Source organism: Rattus norvegicus, chromosome 10 (assembly GCF_036323735.1).
Source record: "Rattus norvegicus strain BN/NHsdMcwi chromosome 10, GRCr8, whole genome shotgun sequence".
NCBI lineage: Eukaryota > Metazoa > Chordata > Mammalia > Rodentia > Muridae > Rattus > Rattus norvegicus.
Genome location: NC_086028.1, coordinates 37,551,006 through 37,570,000, shown reverse-complemented (window position 1 = coordinate 37,570,000; position 18,995 = coordinate 37,551,006). Strand labels below are relative to the sequence as shown.

The 18,995-nt window shown below is 47.0% G+C and overlaps 1 protein-coding gene and 1 long non-coding RNA gene across 3 annotated transcripts in view; one reads left to right on the top strand and one right to left on the bottom strand.

The window, feature by feature from the left end:
- Fstl4 (follistatin-like 4) overlaps window positions 1-18,995 on the bottom strand; it is a 433,118-nt gene that overhangs the window by 275,405 nt on the left and 138,718 nt on the right.
- LOC134480790 (uncharacterized) lies at window positions 8,085-16,898 on the top strand. The gene is made up of 2 exons (XR_010055612.1): window positions 8,085-8,785; window positions 16,522-16,898. It is a non-coding gene; the product is annotated as an uncharacterized LOC134480790 (long non-coding RNA).

The window sequence follows — 18,995 nt, the reverse complement described above, 5'->3', positions numbered from 1 at the left end:
GGCGACAACCTCAACACCACACAGGAGGCGACTGGCAGGTTCCTTCTAGGCTCATAATTTATGGACTAATTTTCCTGTCCTGTCAAGGGCAGGGACATCTCAGGAACAGAAAAGCGTGTAGCTGGGCAGACTCCAAGGCCTCCCTTCACAGCTTCTTAGCAACCACACTCATTGGAGAGATGGACGAGCCGGCTGGTTACTTCTGCCACAGTGACACCAGGGCATCAGGCGCCCTCTAACCAGCAAAGCACCCCCGTGCACCCACAATGGAAAAGGGAGCTTGTCTTAGGGCCTTGTGGTCCTGCTGAGAATATGGTTTTCCCCCTTTCCACGAAATTCCATCTTGACGGGTTAGACCAGATTTGGGGGACTGTCTTGAGATGACAGGGACCACAGTTTGGGACGGGTGGAGATGGCATCCTGAACTAGGCTCCTGGCTGTGTGTATGGTGGTTCAATTCTAGCGAGCGATGCTCTCCATGGCTGTGCCTTAAGGGTAGACTATTTCTTCCAAGTTGAGATTTTTTTTTTTTTTCCCGTAGAGAAGAGACATTCATACACCCTACCTAGGAAGCTCAGAGTTACAGGGCTTACAAAAAGCACCAGGCTACATAAACAGGGATCAATTGCTGCAAAGGGGAGACTCTTCAGTGGAGCTGCCTGCACGGTGGGCATGCAGGGGTGCAGCTGCTGAGTGGTCACCTCTGCTGGCTCGCAGTGTCTGGTAGTGCAGCTGCCCTTGAATCACTGTCCTCTAAGTAACCCCAATAAGCTTCTTGCTTCATCAGGCTAGGTGGGAGAGCAGTCATTTCTTAGCTCTGCCACTGATGTCTTGTGAGGGGGAGAATATATGTTTGTCCATGGCTCCCCAGGAAAAGTCCCACAGTGGGGGAGAGAGTTGGCCACGTGGCTGCCTTTGAGGATCCCACAACTCAGTGGAGAAATGGACGCCATCCCACTACCACTACCTAGGTGCAAGATGGAGCTGCCTCCAAGCTGCATGGCAGACGCACAAAGAAAGGATGGATGCAGGAAAGCTCACGGAGGGGCAGAGCTCCGAGGTATGACTGGGAACTGAGCTGTCTCCCTGGTGGAGTAAGCGTTTGGTGCAGAATGCCCAAAGCCAGGCAGGATTTGAAAAGAGCCCCAGAGGAGGCGGCGGTACAAGCAGGATATAGGCACTGAGACAAAGTGAAGGCAGAGGTTCTCTGTGGATCCTGGTGGTCACCCCCTGAAACTTCGTCAGTGGTGGGAAACTAGAAAAACAGGTTAGAAAGGCAGGGAGGGACCAGGTGGCCAGGAAGCCCGGTGGCATTTGGAGGTTGCTGATGGGCAACAGGAGCCAGTTTTGGAAGGGATAGGAAAGATTAACTGCCTTCCAGGCTGGTCACCCTCTCAAAGAATAAAAAACTAGCAAAGGGTAAGAGAGGGAGGCTAGAGGCCAAGATAAGGCTGGAATGCCTTGGGTAAGGTGGAGGAATGTGGCCAGATTTGACATCTGGATGTAAAGACTGGAGCCCTGTGGGGTTGTGGGTGGATGCAGGAAAGGACAGGGTTTGAGGTTATTTCCCATATGGTGTGGTCTTACAGGTGCCAGTCCCAGAGGTGGGACAGGAAGAACAAGCAGACAGCAGAGCTCTCAAAGTTAAAAGCAGTGCAGGTCCTCAGATGACATGGCTTCTCACCTCCTTCTAAGACTCCAGAAGAGCGGGTTTTAAAAAGAAATCGGGACAACTAAGAGAACAAGAGAAGCTTCATCGGATCAAGGGATTTAGGGACATTTCTGGGACATGAGGCGGAGGGATGCCTCCGTTCACAGCCCACATGCAGAGCAGCCTGCCTCTGGAAACAGAGCCCACCCCCGAATTCACACCTAACCCTAGAGGCACAGCCAAGATGAGCACAGGGAAAGCAATGAATATGGAAGACTTGCTGAGGTAGGGAAAGGGAGTTAGAGGGTTCTGTTCTTAAAAAGTGAAATGATGGGGGCTGGAGAGACGGCTCAGCAGTCCAGAGTGCTTGCTGCTCTGGTGCACAAGCTGGGTGTGGCTCCCAGCACCCACACAAGGTGGCTCGCAACTACCGGTGACTCCAGTTCTGAAGGATCTAGCGCCCTCCTCTGGTGTCTGTGGAAACTGAACTCAGGTGCACAAATACCGCCTCCCCCCACACCCACACGAATAAAAATAAAACTTAATCAGTGTGGTTCATGTGGAAGTTAGAATCTTTCTTACTGTGGCAGGGTAGTGGATAGGGGAAGCCCAGACAGTGTCCAACCCAAAGCCTTCGTCACACAGTGGAAACGGTCAGCTTCCAAGTCCTGCCCTGGATCGAGAGCTTCCAGCCAGACTCTGGACCTCTAATTTCTGTGTGTGAATGGACTGCTGAAAATCACAGAACCAAGAACACAAAATACTTACAGTAGGGTCCCAAAGGGACTGAAATCAAGGGAGTCCACAAAAATGGCAAACCCCAAACACAACCCCAAATCACGGAAGTAATCTTCAGGGCAAAAGAGAGCTGGAAATGAAAAGATGAATCAAAGGCAACCACACACTGCTCACTAGGAAAACATTAGCTCCAACCGCCTGTGCTGGCACACACCTGCAATCCCGTCCTGGGAGCTCTGACAGGAGGACCAGGAGTCACAAGTTCAAGGTTAGCCTGGTAAGCCCATCTCAACCCCAGATCCCCAAAATACAATAAAGACAGAATAAGGAAGGAAAGTATCATTCTAGAACGTCAAGGATATGAACGGTAAGTGTGTGTTTGGAAACCACAAACATGAATCATTTAAGTGTGTGTGTGTGTGTGTGTGTGTGTGTGTGTGTGTGGGTGTGTGTACCAGCCACAGCATGGGAGTGGAGGTCAGGAGATAACTTTCAAGAACTGTTATCTTCTTCTTCCATTCAGGCCCCAGAGATCAAACTCAGGAGCGTCAGCTCTTCGGTGACAAGTCTCTACCTGCTGAGCCTTCCCCTCACCTCAGTCCAAGCATAAATTCTTTCTTTTTCTCTAGTCAGCACGTGATGTTAGATGTTGTTATGACATTTCCTCATTTCCCCTTTCACGTCTCTTGTGACATTTGCATATGTCCCCATCCCTCCTCATCACCTAACACCATCCTCTCCGGGGCTCCTGTCTCTACCTGGACTGTCTTACCTGCATACATACATGCATGCATGTATGCACGGTGGTCTGGGATCTGCACATGAGGGTGAGCCTGTGCTCCATTTCGTTTTGAGTTTGGGTGACCTCACTTAGCTTTGTGCTTTCCAAGCATGGGTTTCTGGCCCACAGTGTTCAGTACTCAGACTGAGCAACAAAGCCAAAGGAAATTTCCAGAATACGGAATAAAATATATTGGGAGGCAGAAACTTTGGGAGAAAAAGTATGTGAGAAGAAATACTGCTCCAGGGTGTTTTTTAAAATGAAATTAAAATTTCCAGAGAGAAAGTCAATATGAGAAAATCACACACACACACACACACACACACACACACACACACACACACACACACACCCTCCTTTCCTATGAGGATGGGTAAGAACAGCTAGGCTGAGGAAAACACACAGAATGACCACTAAAGCCTTAAAGCCAGACACGTCCTTGCAGAACTTCACCACACCAAGGGTATTAATTAGTTCATTCGCTGTGGACTTTTTGCACTAATTTTAATTTATAAAATTTTTCATTTAATATCACTTTTTTGATTATCGAGTTTCTGTGTTAGAGGCAAGTGCTCCAGCTGGGCACAGCATGGGGTGAGGGGGTGAATCACTCATGAACCTTAAAGAAGACAGGAGAGTGGGGAGGTGGCTGCAGTCCTTGGGAGAAGAGACCTCCTGAATGGAATCAATGCATTAATTCAAAATGCCCCAGAGACATGCCCCGCCCCTTCCACCACTCGAAGACACAGATGGCAGGTGCCACCTCTACCAGACAAGCAATCTGCCAGCACCTCGTTTCTCAGCCTCCAGTGGAAGTAAACGTCTTTCTTTGTAATTGATTTAGATGGTGAGTGCACATGCCTGAGAGTGTACACACATGTGTGCACATGTGTGGGTCAGAGGACAACCTGAAGCCAGTTCTCTTCTACTGTGTGGGCTCCACAAGGTGAACTCAGGCCGTCAGGCTTGGTGGTAGTCACTTTTAGCCAAGGAAGTTCCAGCCCAAGAAGAAACGTCTATTGTTCACGATAATCCTGTTACAGACAGTGCAGAGTCATCAAGACACGGTAACTCTAATAAGTTACAAATGAGAAACAAGAGGCAGTGCAGAGCACATACACATATGTGATACACGCTCACTCCCCTCCTTGTGACCATGTGGGTCTGTGCATGTGTGAGTGAGGGCACATGCATGGGGAGGCCTCTGGACACCAGAGGTTGACATTGGGCGTCTTCTTTGATGGCTACTCACGTGAATTTTGAGACAGAGTCTCTCGCCGAACCTGGAACTCACTAATTGTCTAGGCTGGCTGGCCAGTACACACCTCTTTTGCTCCCAACCCCAGTACTGAACTTACAGACACATGCCCTGTGTGCTCCTCTTCTGTGGGTGCTGGGCATTAGGACTCAGGTCATGCTCACACAGTAAGCCCTGTACTTGGTAGACCATCCTTTGGCCCCAGCATGGAGCTTTCCATCGGTGACGTGCTTGCCTAAAGATGACAGTATTGGAGTGTCATTTTCTCTTCCTAGAGATTTACCGCCCCATCGGTTTTTACATGAGGCCATGTGACCTATGCAGAGAAGTACGGATGGGAATGGGATGTGGATTCACTTCTGAGTGGGGTCAGTTAAAGGCCAGGGACCTTTCCCACATCATCTTCTGCCTTCACCCAGTGACTTTGCAAACTACACAAGGGAAGAAGTCTGGTTCTGTAATTATTGTGTGCATCAAAAATGCCTCTATTCTGACACCTCAGGGGATGACAGGCTGTAACATGAGTATGCAGGGTGTACCCTGGGCAGGCAGGAGGTCAATGACTGTGACAGTGTTATCTTGACTAGGAAGAACACTGGGGTTCTTTGTCCAGTCAATAAAGTGTGAAGACGGAACAAAAAATTTTAGACATTTGAGTGACAGACACTTGAGGCCCTAAGCATGGCGGGTTTTGTTCTTGTTGTTGTTTTGGTTGTTGTTATTCTATTTTCTATTTTGCTTTTTCTTAATAGTAGGGGTGAGCTCCAGAAAATTGAAAAGTATAAACAACAAACAAAAAAACAAACCACAAGCTATTTTGGGAAAGAGGGAACAGATTTTAAAAGTTCTAGACTGGAACAAACAGAAAGATGTTCCAGAAGAGAGGCTGCTGGGAAAACCAGGCAGGTGCTGATTAAAGAGATAGCCTGAGGTGTCCTGGGACAGTGCACTATGGATGCCCAGGGAAGGAAAGAGAATATCAAAATTTGACTAGACTGCCCAGAGGTCAAAATTATAACATGGAAAGTCCAACGATTTGCACTGAGTTCCAGGTCTTGGTTGTCCTTGAATTTGCTTTAAGTTTTACTTATTTCTACGTTTTGCTGGCACACACATCTGTGCACCACATTTGCCCCAGAAGAGGGCATTGGATCCTCTGGAATTACTTTTACAGAAGGTTGTGAGCCGCCATGTGGCTGCTAAGAACGAAACCAAGGACCTCTACAAGAGTAGCAACTTCTCTTATTACTAAGCCATCGTTTTAGGCCCCATCCCCAGCCAATAGACCAATATTGGGGGGGGGGATGTGAGCATGCTGGCCAGGGAGTGGTCATTGCATTTGGATCAGCTAATACAGAAGAATACCAGGAAGCTGGAATAGGGATGGGATTTTCTCATGGTCCCTCAGGCCACGGCATTGGCCCTGTGCCTAGACCCTTGCCATCTTGCCTGCTGCACTGTGCCCCTTATGTGGATCCACGCTGATGAGCTATGGAGGGAAGCTCAGTATGACGGCACATGCCTTTAACCCCAGCACTCAGGAGACAGAGGTGCGTAGCTCTCTCAGAGTTTGAAACCAGCCTTGTCTAGACAGTGCAGTCTAGGCCAGCCATTTCCATAGCAAGACCCTGTCTCAACACCCTTCCTATTCAAAAGAAAATTATCAAGAACCGTGGCCCGGGAGCTCCTGCCCGTGATCTCTCTTTCTCAGCAAACACCGTGTGACTTCTGCAGAGTGCACCACCCTGGTCAGGTTCTGACAGGCCTCCCTGTCCCTGTTGCTTTAGACACTTCTCCTCCCCGTGGGGGTGGCTGTCGATTTTCTCTCAAGAGAAGATAACCTTGCCTGTCCAACATGCTCTCATCTAGGGCTCTGATCCCAGTTTTCAGAGACTATCGGAGAAACTCTGATTTGAAAAGAGAGAAAAAAAATCGATGGTGTGCTCTGTAGAGGTGACACGTCAAAGCCTGTCAGAAGCTTGGCAGCCTTCCAGGCAGGCAGTTGCGTGCTGCCCCATCTGCAAGGCTTTAGCAGGGCAGAGCAAGGCTTGAGCCTTTGGCTAGAGATGGATGCTGTGGCTCTCTGGCTCTCTGTTGCATGCAGCATGTCCCTTCTATGGCCCCTGGAGTACAGACTCAGCTCTGGTCAGGTGTACTTAGTAGGAAAAGGCCACCTTGGCAGCCTTGATGTGGCTGCCGAGTGGTTATGGAGTCAAAAGTTAAGTGGAGTCAGACCTCAGCTACCGGAGCAATGCTCTTCCCTAGACATGTTTAAACGAAATGTCTTTTATGTTACTACTCTAAGGAGAGGGTAGAGAAATCTGGACACTGAGGTAGCATGCCCGTCCCCCACCCCATTTTAAAAAAAAGCGGACAGGAGGTCTTGCTTCAACCTCTGCTGTCGTCTCTTCCTGTCCTAGAATCAGGGAAACACAAAGAGCTGGTCCTCATCTTCAGGGAAATGGGGAATATGGCGCCCGCTTTGGCATCTTCCACATAGGTAGCTCTCCTGGTAATGTTGTCCTGGTCACTAGGGTCTCAGGCGGGCTGACGATCCTTCCACTGTCCAGATTTCGGCTCCTGAACCATTTTCTTGCTCTGTGTTCAGCAACTCAGCTCACAGTACCCAAGGGGATGGACGAGAGGAGGTTTGCTCATATTCTCCCTGAGGGCTCAGTAGAGCACACGGCTCTCTGTAGGCAGGTTCAGACTTCGGGGAAGGGCTGCCGTGTCTTTGGTTCATACAGAGGAGTGTCCCAGCTCTACCCATGCAGTGGGAAAGTGCAGAGACCAGCAGAAAATGTCAGGCTTTGCTCATCTATGTCAATAATTCTATTCTGCACTGTCATCAAAGGCGGTCTGGGCACTGGGATGGGCAGAGGCCCATGGCTTCCCTGACTTATAGGCAGGCAGTGCAACATCAGGCAGCTATTTGCAATGGAGGCCCTTCATTTTCTGCTCCCTGGCCCTGGCATTAATAAGGCGAGCACATTTAATTGCCAAGAATGCTTGATGCAATGAGCAAAAGCTGTGAATGCCAGGGTCAGTGAAAAGAGGCAGCATAGCCGTGATTACTGCTAAATTATCTTCCTCCTTTCTTAGCAGTTTCCTTTAACGGCGGTAAACATCAGCAGTTTCCCTGTAGCTTTGGCTAATCCTCTAAGTGCACTAGTCCTGTAATTTGTGTGAAAGTTTGCACGTGTGTAGGTGCACGCGGGCACATGTGTACATGGGTATGGATGCATACGTGTTGACATGTGCGTGAAGTTGGTGTCAGGGATACTGTTTTCCCACTTTGCACTCTACTGAGGCAAGGTGTGTCAAAAACAACAAAACAAAACAAAAACTCCCAACAATAACAACAAAGATCAAAGACAAAAAAAACCCAGAGTTCACATATGTGGCTAGTCTGCCTAACAGCTTGTCCCCGAGATCCCCTGCCTCTGCCTCCTGAATGCTGGGACTACAGGAGGCTGTCATACCTGCCTAGATTTTACATGAGTTCTGGGCACCCAAACTTTGATCCTCCTACTTGTGTGGCAAAAGCCTCATCCATGGAACCCATTTCCCCAGCCCAAGTTCTATCATTCTAGCTCTTGGAATTCCCTTACTCTCAGCATTGTCAGCATCAATAGGAAGATTTCCCAGCATTCCTCGAGCTGCTGATGTCATCTTGTGGCCTTAGCATCCTCCTCATGTTAGGGTCCCACCACCTGTCCTCAGTGGTAAGAAAAATGAAAGAGAATGTGTTCATGTCTCAAGGGTTCACAGACTCACATCCAGCCCTGGTTGGCTCCAAGATCCAGTGAATTGGACATTTATGTCCGCGAGGATCTGAGAGCCACACAACACATTTCTCAAGCTCAGACTGAGTCTAAGCTCTAGGCTGGGTCCCTGAGAAGTTTATCCAGCACAACAACATCTGCATTGGTTTTTCCAGTCGTCTGCCAACAGGTGGGCAAGAAGGGGACATAACAAGATGTCATTCATAATTTAGAATTCATCACTGAAAAGGGCTCTGCAGTAACAGTCCAACCTCAATTACTTCCAAGATGCCTTTCCAGCGCTGCTCCCCGATGCCGTGTCACCCCGAGGTTGCAGGATTCTTTAGGATTCTTTTCCCCACCTCCTTCACTCTGCCTTCTCATTGCCCCGCCTGTCACAAAGCCATTTTATCTCTGGAGGAGTTTTATGCCTGGGATATATGACCAGAATACATGAAGGTCTTTTAAATTTATTTTCAATAGCCCCACCACTCTTCTCCATGAAATATTTAGCATTTAACTCGTTATTTCGGCTGCTGGCGAAGTCTCGGGTGCAAGGTGGCTTTGTAGAGATGGCAGAATGTCACACCAAGGTAATTGTTTCTCTTTATTTCCTCTAGATAAAGAATAAGTAATAGGCGAGTCTGAATTATCGGGCGCTGCTTCCATCACGGGCTCCAGTGATAACATAACCAGCAGATTGAATTTGGAGTGGTCCCGCATAATCAGCCTCCCCTTGCTTCAGAGAATTTGCTTGGGAATGAGTCTGTGTTGGCGCACGAGCCACCCTGCCAGCGTGTGTGCACACAGCCCCTGCTTTCTAGTAACTCCGAACAGCAGAGCGGAGGCTGCAGCGGGGTGGAGGGCAGCCTGTGGAGGACCGTCTGCGGAGGCACCGGGGTGGTGCAGTGGGTGTGCACATGACTGTGGCGAAAGCAAATACAAGAGGAAGTGGAGGGGGAGATAGAGGAGGGGGGGAGGAGAAAGGACAGAGGGAAAGGCAAAGACGGGACCTAAGGCCAGCCAGAGGGTGTGAGGAGACTACTGAGGAAAGAGCAGAGATGGCAAAAAAAAAAAAAAAAAAAAAAAACCTCTGGAAGCATCTAGCATGGTCCTGATTCCATTAAGCTGAATTGCAAAAATACCACAGTAGAATCAACAGCCAGCTACTAATACATCTTGGGCACTTGCCTTCTCTCACGTATGCCGTACAGCCCTCTGATTTTTGTTTATTTGTTTATTTGTTTTGAGATAGGCTCTCACTATCTTGCTGGAATGATTTCAAATTCTGGAACTCTCAAATGAGCATCCAGCCGGGTCTCCAGAAAGCTGGTCTAGAAGTGCGCCACGATGCTGTGCTTCAGGGTTTGAAGCCCTGACTGAGCTCTGTCTGGCGTGTGGCAGCTCCCTCCAGATTGAATGGAGGGCAGGAGGTGTGTCCTAAAGTTCTGGAAGCTAAGGAAACTCATGAGCCCCAGAAAATACAAGAAACTAACAAGATTCACAAGTCACTCTCCTAAAGTCATCCAAGTGGTCAATAATTTCTGGGGAGAAAGTGGGTGGAGCATGGGAGCTATGCACAGAGTTTCATGGACACAGCTTTCCTGAGTCCCTACCCAACGGTGAGGTGGGCCATTCAGAGATACAGAGGAGTAACCCCGCCAACTCTCCCTCATCAATCTGGGGTGGGGTGAAATCACTTCTTTATCCTGCTGCCAGAGCCCTACCTGGGCTTAACAGATGTTTGTTTATGTTTCCCTAGCAACTGCAGCACCTGAACACTGCTCCTGCCAAGCCCTTGGTTTTAGCTGGACCTCATTGTCACCTTAGACCAATGCTTCTATGTCTCAGAAAAATTTAAGACAGAGCAAAGTTTGTTTTTTCCTTTTCTAAGCATTTCAAGAAGACAAGACATAAATATTCATGACTGACATGGGGAAGCTGGCTAGGGAGAGGTTGCAGAGGAACAAATTATCCTGTGAAAGTTTTATAGCATGGCCACTTATTTCCGTAGTAAAGCATCACACAGAAAAGAGCATCAGATGTCAGATGGGCCATCCTCACCCATGTGTGAGCCATCTCTGAGCGGACAGTGTTTTCCCTCCTATGACAATGCCCTTCGTGACCTTTTGAGTTACTCTAGTCCACCACATTTCCTCTATTTAGAAGCCAGAGGTTGTCTTTCCTATGGACAGTGGACCTCGTTGGCCCAGGTCAGTAGACCATCTGGTGAGTAAGTTGTAGATTACTACATGGATTTAACTCAAAACTGAAAGGTTGAGGCTCAAGTTGTCTCTTGTGCCTCACAATATGGACCTGGGAAATGAATGGACAGGGCCAAGGACCAAGCTAAGCTGGGGCCAGGGATGCCCAGTCCCTAGGACTGAGGTCAGAGAATTTTACTCCATCTTTAGATCAGGCAGATCTGTATAAACTAACCTATCCTTCTGAAGGCTGCCCCATGAAGATGGCTTCTCCAGGAGTGTCTTAACGCATGGGGGCTGGGCCTGGCACACAAAACCGTGCTTCCATTTCACTCTCAGAAAGCTTGGTCTTTTCCACCATTGCATTCTTCTCAAGGAACTAGGAGCTCTATACTACGTGTTTGCCTGCTATTCTTGACTACCTGTTAAAAATGACACAGGAGCAACTTTTGGGTATATGCCCAGGAGTGGTATACCTGGGTCCTCAGGTAGTACTATGTCCAATTTTCTGAGGAACCACACTAGACTGATTTCCAGAGTGGTTGTACTAGCTTACAATCCCACCAACCATGGAGGAGTGTTCCTCTTTTTCCACATCCTCACCAGCATCTGCTGTCACCTGAGTTTTTGTTCTTAGCCATTCTGACTGATGTGAGGTGTAATCTCAGCGTTGTTTTGATTTGCATTTCCCTGATGACTAAGGATATTGAATATTTCTTCAGGTGCTTCTCAGCCATTCAATATTCCTCAGTTGAGAATTCTTTGTTTAGCTCTGTAGTCCATTTTTAAATAGGGTTATTTGATTCTCTGGAGTCTAATTTCTTGAATTCTTTGTATATGTTGGATATTAGCCCTCTATCAGATGGTAAAAATCTTTTCCCAATCTGTTGGTTGCTGTTTTGTCCTATTGAAAGTGTTCTTTGCCTTACAGAAGCTTTGCAATTTTATGAGGTCCCATTTGCCAATTCTTGATCTTAGAGCATAAGCCATTGGTGTTCTATTCAGGAACAATTTTCCTGTGCCCATGTGTCCAAAGCTCTTTCCCACTTTCTCTTCTATTAGTTTGAGTGTATCTGGTTTTATGTGGAGGTTCTTGATCCACTTGGACTTGAGCTTTGTATAGGGTGATAAGAATGGATTGATTTGCATTCTTCTATATGCTGACTGCCAGTTGAACCAGCACCATTTGTTGAAAATGTTATCCTTTTCCCACTGGATAGTTTTAGCTCTTTTGTCAAAGATCAAGTGACCATAGGTGTGTGGGTTCATTTTGGGTCTTCAATTCTATTCCAGTGATCTACCTGCCTGTCTCTGTACCAATACCATGCAGTTTTTACCATGATTGCTCTGCAATACAGCTTGAGGTCAGAGATGGTGATTCCCCCAGAAGTTCTTTTATTGTTGAGAATAGTTTTTGCTATCCTGGGTTTTTTTTTTGTTGTTGTTATTCCAAATGAATTTGCAAATTGCTCCTTTTAATTCTATGAAGGACTGAGTTGGAATTTTGATGGGGATTGCATTGAATATGTAGACTCCTTTCAGCAAGATAGCCATTTTCACTATATTAATCTTGTCAATCCATGAGCATGGGAGATCTTTCCATCTTCTGAGATCTTCTTTGATTTCTTTCTTCAGAGACTTGAAGTTCTTGTCATACAGATCTTTCACTTAGAGCCACACCAAGATATTTTATAGTATTTATGACTATTGCAAAGGGTGTCTTTTCCCTAATTTCTTTCTCAGCCTGTTTATCCTTTGAGTAGAGGAAGACTACTGATTTGTTTGAGTTAATTTTATATCCAGCCACTTTGCTAAAGTTGTTTATCAGGTTTAGGAGTTCTCTGGTAGAATTTTGGGGGTCACTTAAAAATACTATCACATCATCTGCAAATAGTGATATTTCGACTTCTTTTCCAATTTGTATCCCTTTGACCTTCTTTTGTTGTCTAATTGCTCTGGCTAGGACTTCAAGTACTATATTGAATAAGTAGGGAGAGAGTGGGCAGCTATACCACTCCTGGGCATACACCCAAAAGATGCCCCAACATATAACAAGGACACATGCTCCACTATGTTCATAGCAGCCTTATTTATAATAGCCAGAAGCTGGAAACAACCCAGATGTCTTTTAAGAGAGAAATGGATACAGATAATGTGGTACATTTACACAATGCAGTGCTACTCAACTATTAAAAACAATGACTTCATGAAATTCACAGGCAAACGAATTGAACTAGAAAATATCATACTGAGTGAGGTCACCCAGTCACAAAGGAACACACATGGTATGCACTCATTGATAAGTGGATATTAGCCCCAAAGCTTGGAATATCTGAGATACAATTCACAGACCTCATGAAGTTCAAGAGGAAGGAAGGCCAAAGTGTGGATGGTTCTTAGAAAGGGGAACAAAATACTCACAGGAGGATATATGGAGACAAAATATGGAGCAGAGACTGAAGGAAAGGCCATCTAGAGACTGCCCCACCTGGGCATCCATCCCATGTACAGACACCAAACCCAGACACTATTGTGGATGCCAGGAAGTGCATGCTGACAGGAGCCTGGTATAGCTGTCTCCTGAGAGGCTCTGCCAGAACCTGACAAATACAGAGGTGGATGCTTGCGGCCAACCATTGCCCTGAGCAACCCCATAGGAAGAACAATAATATCAACCAACCAGACCCCCCCCCAGAGCTCCCAGGGACTAAACCACCAACCAAAGAGTACACATGGAGCAACCTATGGCTCCAGCCACATATGTAGCAGAGGATGGCCTTGTTGGACATCAATGGGAGGTGAGGCCCTTGGTCCTGTGAAGGCTCAATGCCCCAGTGTAGAGGAAAGCCAAGGCAGGGAGGTAGGAGTGGGTGGGTGGGTGGGGGAGCATCCTCATAGAAGCAGGGGGAGAGGGGATGGGATAGGGGCTTTCTGGAGGGGAACCAAGCCAGGAAAGGGGATAACATTTGAAAAGTAAACAAATAAAGTATCCAATAAAAAATTACAAAAGAAGGAAAGAAAGGAGAAGGAAGGGGAAGAAGAAAAGAATTGAAAGAAAAGGAAAAGAGGAGAAAGGGAGAGGGGGAGGTTTTTAAACATATTATTCCATATCTGTTGATAGTTTCTGGTTTTGTCAGATAACCTTTGAAAATATGGCTCTAATTTCTAAGGGGAGGGGGTTAAATTTCTTAGAAACGACCCATAAACCAATCTATGCCATTTTCTTACTTTCTTTCTCTTCTCTTGCTATTATTTTTTGGTGTACACATATGTGCGTGCGTGCGTGCATGCGTGCGTGTGTGTGCGTGTGTGTGCGTGCGCGTGCGCGCGCCCAAGGCTGACATCAGATTCTCCTCTATCCTTCCTTCACCTTATTCAGTGAGGCAGGGTCTCTCGATCAAACCTATACCTCACCAGTGTGGCTAGTCTTGCTAGCAGTTTGCTCTGGGGATCCTGTCTCCTCCTCCTGAGGCTTGAATTATAAGGTACAGACATTTACTTGAGTCCTGGGGATCTAAAATCAGTCCTCTTACTTGTGCAGCAAGCATTTCAGCCAACAATCTATCTCTTTGGCCCCATTCTAACAAGTTCTGTTTTTGCTAGTTCTGACCTATAGTCTGCCATTATGCAAGGCAGGCACTCTACACTCCTTATCCAGCCTTTAACAGTTTCCTGCATCTCATTACATCCTAAAAGGACCTATGGGGAGAGGTTGCTTTTTTTTTTTTTTTTTTTTTTTTTGGTTCTTTTTTTTTCGGAGCTGGGGACAGAACCCAGGGCCTTGCACTTCCTAGGCAAGCGCTCTACCACTGAGCTAAAGCCCCAACCCCGTTTTTTTGTTTTGTTTTGTTTTATTTTTTTTGTTTTGTTTTGTTTTTTAATCACACTCAAAGAGGAGGGAAACTGAGGCTGGAGAGATGGCTTGTTCGAGACCATCAAGGCTGGGACTGAAACTACACTGAGTGACCTCCCAACATCTTCTCTCGGTAGCGCTCCAGCCCGTGCCCCCTCAGGAAACACTGGGGGATAATGCTACCCCTGAACATTCTGCTGCCGCCCCTTCTTCCGGGAGTCAAGTGGCTGAGATTTTAATTGTCTGACAGTAACTTTCCCAAAGCCTCTTCTTCAAATGTTATCTTCAAAATTCTATCTAAAATTCTTTCTCTTTTCCCCTCACCACGAGAGACGCCAGTTTCCCAGAACTTCAGATAGAATTTTGCCTGGATAATCGATAACTATTTGTGGGTCCTAATGGAGACTTCGAATTGGGGGGTATGTCATATCACTTGATACTACGATTACTGTAAACTTTTCATTGCCTGGTCTTTGTGACTTTCACAGCGATGGCTTTGGAGGCGGATGCCAGCCATTGACACCAGCAGGACAGTTTTCTCTTTTACACTTTCTCCCTTGTACATGTTGCTGTGAGTGAATTTCATTAGGAAGCAAATTGCGCTCTTCTGTGGAAGGTCCCCATTGAACCCCAAACCACTCAGAACGCTTCTCAAGATTCTACTAATGGAAAACGCGGGGAAGAGCCGCATAGCCAACCCCAGTTTCTCACCCCCTCTTGATAAAATTTATGCTGTGTACAGAGCATACTGTGGCCTCGTTTGGACTTAGCCTCACTCAGCTGCCTTCGTCCTCACGATTTATGGCATGATGGTCCACGGAAAGGCCTAAAAATGCAGCTTCCACAGCTCATCTGAAATTCTAACTGTATCTGTGAGCTGGTTGTCTATCTCTGGTCTCCTTCTGTAACCCACTCGGGTTCGAGCCTCTGGGAGGAGCATCTGTCACTGTGATAACAGGCCGGGATAAATAATGCATTTTTAGGAGCAGGTCTCATTTTGCTGCTGTTGTTAGAATGCAGGCCCGATATTATGGGCTTGCAAATTTAATCTTAATTTCTTCTGTGGTTTTTCTCTTTAACATTCCCCATCCATCCCCAGAGTCAGGAAAACATGCAGTTTATCGTCTGATGCACAGTAGCTGAACCCCCCTACTCGCAGGCTGCCTCATCCATTCCTTTCCATCAGATCAGGACAAGGCTTTAATTTTTCATGAAAGGCAGTGCTGCAGCCTTCTACATGGCCAGATAACTGGGGTAATTTGCTCTCACACACTGATTCCATTCAGCTCCAGGCTCCTGGGGCCTCTGCACTGACCTGGATTGGCACAGTGGGAAGGAGGCTTCCTTGCCAGGCAGGGGTGGGGATAGGAGGGCCATGGAGGTTGGGAGAGTCTTGCATTCACCCCTACAGAGTACAGGCTGAAGCTACCTCATCCATAAGACATTTTGTAGTTGCAACTACATCCCTGAGCAATACAGGGGAAAAAGATTCGCAAACACTGAGTCTCGAGTCTGAACGTTTTTCACATAAAAACATATTTTTTCCTTTTTTTTTTTTCAAACAGGATTTTAACCTGGTAGCACAGGCTGGCTTTGAACTTAAAACAACCCTCCTGTCTCAGCTTTCTGAATGTTAGCATGGCAGGACGTTGTCCCTACACCTGGATAATTCCTTTAAACACTTGATGCTGGGTGAAAATTTTGAGAAAGGTTTAGGTGAAATGAAAATGCTAAAAAAAACAAAAAAAAAAAACAAAACAAAACCAAACAAACAAACAAAAACCAAACCAAAAATTTCTGCCTTTTTTGTTACATTTCACATAGGATCTTTATTATTATTACTATTATGATTATGATTATTGAAAGATCATATATAGCACATGTACAGAGGTCAAAGGACATGTCTGTGGCGTCTATATGCATTCTCTGTGGAGGTAACTCGGGCCATCGGTCTTGAGTAGTAAGCACCTTTGTCCCCTGAGCCATCTTGCTGGCCCCTCATATGATTTTATTTATGCACCTTTATTACCAATCACCATCCAGCATTTCTCATTTTGCTGTTCACTCCCCTCCTAGAGAACGAAGAGTCCACAGTGGATGCTCTGAGTGTACCTTGCTCACAGCATGGCACTGGGCACATAAGGGATTCTAAATAAATGTATGGGTGAATCAAACAGAAGCCATTAGCCTGGGGCTAGCCCAGCTCTGCTTATGATGTCTCCAACAAGGGCATATGACTTCTTTAAGATTCAGTTTCTTTTTCCTTCCAAAGGAGGGGACACGACAGCCCATTGAATGGAAGCAAACCAGGTGACAGAGCCATTAAGAAGCGGCGGATACAACGGAACATGTTCTCCCAGCACAGAAGAGCAGAGGACTGACACAGAGAACGGTGCTCATGGAGAAGCAGACACAAGGAGCCCCTGCTGCCTGACACACATACGAAATGCCTGGAAGAGGCAAACCATGGAGACAGAAGGTGGCTGAGCCCTTGCCTCAGGCTGGGAGTTGCGGTGTGGGAGCAGAGGGGCAGGAAGTTTCTTCAGGGGTAATAGAAATATTCTAAGATTTGCCTGTAGCAGTGACTGAATAGTTCTGTAAGTATACTAAAATAAAAAAAAAGTCATCGATTGGCTCAAATAAACAAATTTCGTCTTACATTATATCCTAGAATGGTATCTCCATACAGCTATCAAACTACATTTCCCCAAAGCTATTAAACATGAGACTCAAGGGGTTGCAGAGACAGCTCAGCTGGTAAAGTCCTCACAACCATGAAGGCCTGAGCTTGATCCCCAGAAGGCTGGGGTGGGGGCGGTGGCATGACCCTGAGATCATGACCTGGAGACAGGAGGATCCCTGGAGCTCACTGGCCGGCCACTCTATCTTAATTGGTGAACTCCAGGCAAATGAGAGACCCTGCTTTAAAAAAATATTTTTTAAAGTTGTTGAGAAAGATTCCTAAGGATGACACCTGAGGTTGTCCTCTGGCCTCTACATGTACACACACATGCACTCACACACACACAATTTATTCAAGGAATATAAACATACATAAATAAAACACATTCTGTAGGTGCCATGAGTTCTTTCTATGTGCTCCTGTGGAAATGCATAGTTATGTGGTTCACATACCCTCCTCCTTCTGATGGACAAGACAAATTACACACGCCACTTGAAAGCAATTAAAGAGGAAGATGGAGGCAGTTTTCCTTGAGGATCTGATGTAAGGTTAGGGACAGCCTTCATCAGAGCACACTGGGCAGCTAGGGTGTTGCTGGCTGCCATTACCCCTTAGCTGCTATCACCCTGTATGCAGCAGGCAAAGGGTAAAACACACATGCAGAAGCCAGACTGCCTGGGTTCCTGATCCAGCTCTGTCACTGGCAAGCCCCTCAAATACTTGGGTGCATCTCTGCGAACCTCAGTTTCCCCAAGTAAAAAATGGGTTAACAATGGCGATCCCACCGGTGGAGAAGAAGCCATATGTGAGCATCTGCACTGCTACTCTAAGGGGAAATCCCACAAGGTGAGGCATATCATGCCACCAGAGCATCCTGCTATGGTTCTACTGCTGTGCTAAGGCACACAGTGTTGCTGGGTAACTGTGGACCAGCACACAGATCTCCCTGTTACCCAGGCTCTACAGAGGACATGTTGGCTCTATGTGAGCTGCACCTTGCCCTGGATGTGCTTGCTGGCTTGGAAAAGAGCGGCTGATAGGCCTTCCATCCTTTGTAGTAGTGTGGCTCCTTCTCCAGCTGTGGTTTCCACTATCAAGGGCAAAGGCCTCTTGGGAGTTTCCCCACAATCTCATTGACTGCTTAACCTCTGCTCTCAGGTAAGCCACTTCATCTGTGACCCAAGAGGCTGTGTCAGCAGCTGATAATCTCTTTTTCCTTAGAAAGAGGAGAGTTGGTTTTCCAGTGAGATTTCTCTCAGAAAGCCTTTACCTATACCTCAGTAACACTTGTTAGAAAAAGTCGGCTCCTGCCACTAAGCAGCAGGTCACCCATGGTCACAGATATCCTAGGTGTGGAGAGAGAGATGGACCAGGCTGTGACACGGAGGCCGGTCTGGCAATCTTAGGTTCACCTGTGTTCAGAAGCATCCATTCGGGTGTCCAAGAAGAGTATTTTGATTGTCCATTCAACAAGTGTCTATTGAGAGCTCAGTATATGCCAGATTCTGTGCCACTGTCTGGGCTTACAGGGGAGAGTCCGTTTGAGACAGCTCCCTCCTGTGTGGAGCTTGGAGTCTGCTGTCAGAGAAGAGAGGTGTGTTCCCAGGGCAGCAGCTCAAACCAGTTAGACGCAACATGATGCACATCTGCGGGTTCTTCCCATGGCATCCGTGGGAGCACCCCACAGCAGAGAGAGCTGGAGCCCAGCCTGGGGCTGATTTTCCTCAGGGAGGAAGGAGAGAAGTGGATGCCAAGGCGCCAAAGAGAAACTGGCTTTGAGTCAGGCAGCGGCTGCCTAGAGAGCAAGTGCCAGTCTGCAATGAACCAGTTCTAGTTGATACGAAAGGGTTTATTCTGTGGGACTCACCACTGCTGATAGAGTTGGCTTAGCACAGAGATATCAGACAGCAGTGGTGGGAGACACAAACCTAGGCCCAGGCTTTTAGATGGGCCTCCTCTATCCTTTTCCCATGTGCAGCTGAGACAAGGTATGGAGGTTATAGAATTGCTGAGCTTCTGAGAAACATTTGTGGCAGAGATCGGGATTGTCCAGGGTTTTATTT